At 40.3% G+C, this 5,881-nt stretch overlaps 1 non-coding gene across 1 annotated transcript; it reads right to left on the bottom strand.

Annotated features, from left to right (window-relative positions):
- Nucleotides 1–1,464: 1,464 nt before the first annotated feature.
- Nucleotides 1,465–1,537, bottom strand: Trnav-aac (transfer RNA valine (anticodon AAC)). The gene has a single exon. It is a non-coding gene; the product is annotated as a tRNA-Val (tRNA).
- Between the last annotated feature and the right edge of the window lie 4,344 nt (nt 1,538–5,881).

The following is a 5,881-nucleotide window of genomic DNA, read 5'->3' as shown; positions in this document are numbered from 1 at the left end:
GTCCTACGACCCGAGGCTAAAATTAACAGTGCTCTGTTAGCACATAAACGCCTGGGGGATGTAGCTCTCATTCCTTCCCCCAGGAACAATTATCATCCTTCGTGCAGGAATAAACAAGAGGCACATGAACAATTGTGCGATGGCCTCTCTAATCCAAATAATCAATCAAAAAGCGAAATTTTAGTTCTCCTGGGAAGATTGCTGAGCAGATAAGGTTTACTTCGAGAAAGTCACACGTAATTTAGCGGTAAAACGTAGAGAGGAGATTCTAAGGAAAGACAATGATTCGTAAAGGAATCCTTTTGAGTGACCGAACTTCTGGTTCAGTGAGTCCCGAATCTCTAAGAAGGGAGACGGAAGTGAGACTAGCAGAACAGTCAGAGTCGACATCCATTACCTAATTTAAGCTAGATTGTATTTGGGCCAGATGAATACATTGCGAGATTCTGGGTAAGCTACAACTTCCGAATGGGTCAGATCCTGGTTATATTTGCAAAAACATCGATGCCTGCAATCATTAGAGAACTGGATGGAAAGATATATTGAATAAAATTCTTTAATATTCTTCCAAAACTAAAGTTCTTCAAAAGTCTCGGGGAATGATAAGTGAAATGGTGGCTAATGAATACCAATTTAAGAGCCAAGAGAATTCCTGTAAGTATATAGAAACAATCGATATGTGTACTGATATGTTGCGAGTGGTGTACGTACGGTAAATAACGCCTGGGGCGAGGAAGATGATCTAAATGTAAAGATATTTTCGCGACCCAAGACCTTTGGGGCTGTGGCGACCTCCCTCCCCCCCCCCCGCCCATTCCGTTACTTCGCTACTGTATGTTACGGAGATATCTATATGAAATATTTGCAGGTTTTCTGAACAGGAGATGTCGAATCTTATGTCACACTACATACCAATACAGATTTGGGAGAAGAGAGGCATCGAACTACAGTTATTTTATTAAAAAAATTCTTACATTGTTTCAAAGCTTGTGGTTTTCACTCTTTCTTGTGTTACTGTTTATTCGAGCTTAAACACGTAAGAATAGATTATGTGTAAACGACTTTCCTAAATCTCGTAGAAGGATACATAGATAGACAGATTAAAATAACATTATACCTATAAAAATGATCTTAAAATATCATAAAATCTTTCTTAGGATCCTGAAATTTTGTGTAGAATTTTGTCTACTAATGTTATGTGTGTATTTGCCATTTGATACATAGCAGTGTTGTTATTCTGGATTTGAAACTTGATCTAGTTTATCGTCCATAATCCTGACCCGTTTTATCTATTCTGTGGAGAAATTTCGTGTCGATGCCTTGAGAACTTTATAAGGTTATGTAATAAAATTCCCTAATAAACCGGAAGAGGAAATGGCTAATAGTGAATCGTGGCCAACCCAGCGTATTTTCCATGTGATAAAAGCAGTGATTAAACGTCCAAAAGAATCAAACAAAATATAATGATTCTGCTGAGGCTCGAACTCAGGACCTTCTGCGTGTTAGGCAGATGTGATAACCACTACACCACAGAAACAACTGAACCTGTATTGATCAACGAGCCTATACCTAGCTTCTTCTCCACTCTGAATGCTGATTAACTTCAGTCTTGACACAATTCCAATCTAGCTTAGAAAGATTAATTTCTTCATAACTTACAAATTTCAGACAATACCTTGCGCATATCTTTTGTTCGGAGAAATGTGGTCAACGGCAAGTGCATTGTCAAATCTCACTGGCAACTTGGAGGCATATTTTACTTTCGCAGAAGTTGCCGAGGTGGACCGAATGTATGAAAGGAATGCTATTTTTAGGAGAAGGAGCAGACTAATATACAGGAAAGGACGAAAGGGTATGGCGCAGTCTCTCGTTGATCTAAAATAAAATCTTTAGTACATATATACTGTATAGACTATGAACAGAGACCTACCGTTCCAACGGTTAGAATTAACCCAAAGTGCAAACACGATTTACCGTAACAGAATTCTTAAAATCATAAAAATGTAGAGTCTGTATTGGATAGATTCCTTTAGTGTTGTATTTATTTAATTAGAGACATATATCTTGCATTTTGGACACGGTATATATGTTATTTTGTGCAGCTAGCTTATTCGTGTCCTACCCCCCCCCCCTCCGCTATAAAAATGAATTGAACATTGCACTCGCCACTGAAGACTACATTTTACAAATTCCAACGGTTGGCGCAGGCTGAGCAATGTGTGGTATGATGCTCGTAACCTCTTACATCTGTCTGAAATATTTGCAGGTTTTCTGAATAGGTGAGATCGGATCTTAGGCCTCACTTCATACCAATACAGATTTGGGGACAGAGAGACCTAAAACTACAGTTACACTTCAGTCCTCGCTGAGGTCAACCAGATTCAGTGTTTGTATGATCTGTTTACTGCTGGCTTATTTGGTGAAGTACTTATTTTAATAATTATGAATTGGTAGACTATGCAATTTATTTGATGAAAATTTAAAGAGTTACCTCTGCTTGCCGTTTCATGGGCACTGTAACTTGTAAATTGATTGTAAAATTTACTGTTCTTTGGTCATGTAGACGCTGCTTGATTACCTCATCTACTTAGCTCGTTTACATTAGGAACACGAATAAAACGAGCCGATTCCGTGCAGGATTTCTTGAAATAAGGTGAATTAATATGTGACAAAGAAGCGATAGATCAGTTATGGTAGAAGCGGCATACTGCTGAATGCTTCTTTATAAAATAGAAGACAATTGATTCTGGTCTGAGACGAGACTTCTTTAACACGGATCAACCCAGTTAGCGAGTGTTATTGTCTATGTAATAAAGTATGTACAAAGATGAGATGCACAACTCAAATGCAAAAGAAGAAAGAATGAAGTGTAATTAATAAGGGAATAAAATGAATATAATATATATGTTAACAACTTTCCGACATTTGACAGAAAGAATAATAGATAAACATCTTAAAATAACCGTGTACATTTGGAAACGACCTTAAGGTAGATAGAAAGAGAATGGAAACATTCTTACGTTCATGAAATCTTGTGTAGAATTATGTCTACTAATGATATTTGTGCATTTTTCATTTAATACATTGCAATGTCGTCTTTGGCGACTTGAAACGCGAGCTAGTTCTTCTACCAGAGTTCTGACCCGGTTCGTCCACCCTGTAGAGAAATTTCATTCCAGGCATGGAGATGCATTTTAGTTTATAGGACAATGTACCCATGAATCTGATAGAGGAAATGGCTAAAAGTGAATTATTGACTTTCCCGTCTACTTTTCACTGAGATAGCAAACGAGAAACGCCTCGAAAAATGTATACCCCGACACAAACAAAATGTTTTTCTTTTCTTAACGTTTCCGGTGAGGCTCGAACCAATGACCTTCTGCGTGTCAGGCAGATGTGATAACCGCTACACCACAGAAACAACTGCATTCCCTAAGGTCAAACAGCCTATACCTAGCTTCAAATCCATTTCGAATATAAATCAAAGTCAATCTTGGCACGATTTCAATCCATCTGGGAATGATTAAACTATTCTTAACTTACCTATTTCGGATAATACCTTGTGCCGTCCGCGCGTATATTTGTTTTGGACAAATGTGGTCAACGGCAAGAGCATTGTCAAATCCATCCCACAGCTTAGAAGTTAATACCTCAGACATATTTTTCTCTCGCAGAAATAGAATAGGTGGACCGAAAGTGTCAAGATAATTCTTTTCAAGGAGTAAGAGCAGGCTAATGTACAGGAAGAGATGCAGTGGCGTGGCGCAGACTCTCGCTCAGGTGTGTGTGTTTGTGATTTGAATTTTTAACCTAACTTTAACAATTGTTCAGTCATATCGCTACGATGTCTGCAGTGTGGCAGTTTATGGTGATAGAATCGGGGTATCATGCCGCAGACACGTAGCATGATGTCCCACCCAGTCACATTATCCTGACACCAGGCCGACCAGTCCTAACAATATCCTATTAATGCTGAGCGCCAAGCGAGTCAGCTGTTAGTACCATGTTTTTTTACAAGTCTCTGTTATGACTCGGCTGGGCCTCGAACCCAAGACATCCCGCAATCGTTGCCCACGCTCTAATCACTAGGCCACCCTGAGCGGCCTCTCTCGCTCAGGTAAATGTAAAAAATCTGGTATATGTATACTGTATACACCATGCCAGATACCTACCGTTATAACGACTAGAATTAAAATAAAGTGAAGTCAAGTCATAATGTAACAGAATTATCGAAATCATAAAAATGTCCAGTAAGCAGGCTAGAGTTAAACTCTTACGCAATGCTATCATGACCAGTGAGAGGACACGGCATCTTGAATCAGCTTAGGCGTTAGATCGAGCGACTTCCCACCCAGGTTTTAAAGCTTTGTCCAAGATCAGAGGAACCTCGAGGGACCGGGGCGTGTTCTAAATCCGTCCCCACGTGGACAGACAGCGAGAAGGACATTGTGAAAGAGAGACCCAATCGGAATTGCGACGGAGGGGGTGATAACATTTTCGAATCGTAACATAACTTCTAACTAGCAAGCGAAAATATATTTCATTCCAACATCATTAACATATCCATTCATTGATTCATTCGGGTTGGATACGTCGACCAGTGAACAACGGTGAGCAGTAGACTCTAGCGACCACGTTCGGCCATGAACTGCCATTTGGAATGGAGACTACTGAGCCACCAGCCCTGAAATGACTATGTTGTAGCCGTAGTTTTCGAGCACTGCTGCTGTATTACTTCAGTGGGGGAAGCCGCCTGCCTGAAAGAATGAGTGTAGTTCACTTTGGCGACAACGAGGGAGTATACATAAGAGCCCTGGCTGGTATCTTGACGGAGTGGTATGTGGGTGCATGGGAAACATGCTGCATGTGCGGACACAGGGAGCCACATAATTGGGGAAGAAGAAAGACAGAAGTCCGGTAATACCTGCATATCATCGAATCTCCTTCTATTGTATAATAGAGGAGAGTACTGCTGAAGTTAAAACGGGAAATTTACTCTGCAGTATGCAAGCCAAATACCAGCTGGGATGTTAGCAGTCCAATGGTAAGGTGGACCCTCAAACGAGTTTGTTAGGGACTTGAAGAGTGGAGCCGGATGACTTATGGTTGACTGACGATGGCAGCGCTGTAACCAGGTGCTGACTTACTTCTGATGACCACCGGTTTTATCTCGATGTGGAAAAGGTTGAGCTACCTGCCAAAATTGCCAAAGTGAATTACATGGTTTCCATTTTGGTCGGGAAACCACTTTTTATAATATCTCTATTTTAAACACTAATTTGACCATATCTATACCACCAACAAAACATGTTCACTATTATTTTGACATTTAAGCGTGATACTAAATATTATTAGTCATTTTGACTTAGTTGTCTGGTATTTCTTTAGCGTTTCTTGACGTACAGTTTGTACACAAAATTCCAGCTTGAAATAGAATGATGTAGGAAAATTAATAACTATTATTGATTTGACTAATTGCACAGGTGGCTAACACAATATTGGAATTGTTATCGTCCATTTAAATAACTGGAGTAAATTTAGTTAAGTACGGGCTGGCGTTTCAGGGGTATGTGCGTTTGCGCCTGCTCCCGGGTACCATTCCTCCCTTGTTTCTCCTGGACCTCCTCTTCCATGACGGACTTGTAGAACCATTTCGACCCGTCAAATGCAGGTGTCCCGATGTGACGTCATAGTGGCAACCAATCTTAACTGGCGTCACACACTGCTTTTGTAGGCACATGGACTAGTCGATAGCAGCCTGACATCCATTTATTTAACATGAGTGTGTGTTGGGTCTATTCTCACTCATGAAATCCCGTTGTTCCGGTCGTTAAGGACTTACTTACTGTCCTACGACCCGAGGCTAAAATTAACAGTGCTC

Source organism: Sinohyriopsis cumingii, chromosome 1, assembly GCF_028554795.1.
Source record: "Sinohyriopsis cumingii isolate HCF-2022 chromosome 1, ASM2855479v2, whole genome shotgun sequence".
Classification (NCBI taxonomy): Eukaryota; Metazoa; Mollusca; class Bivalvia; order Unionida; family Unionidae; genus Sinohyriopsis; species Sinohyriopsis cumingii.
Note: the sequence above shows the minus strand (reverse complement) of the source record. Positions and strands in the feature narration are given on the sequence as shown.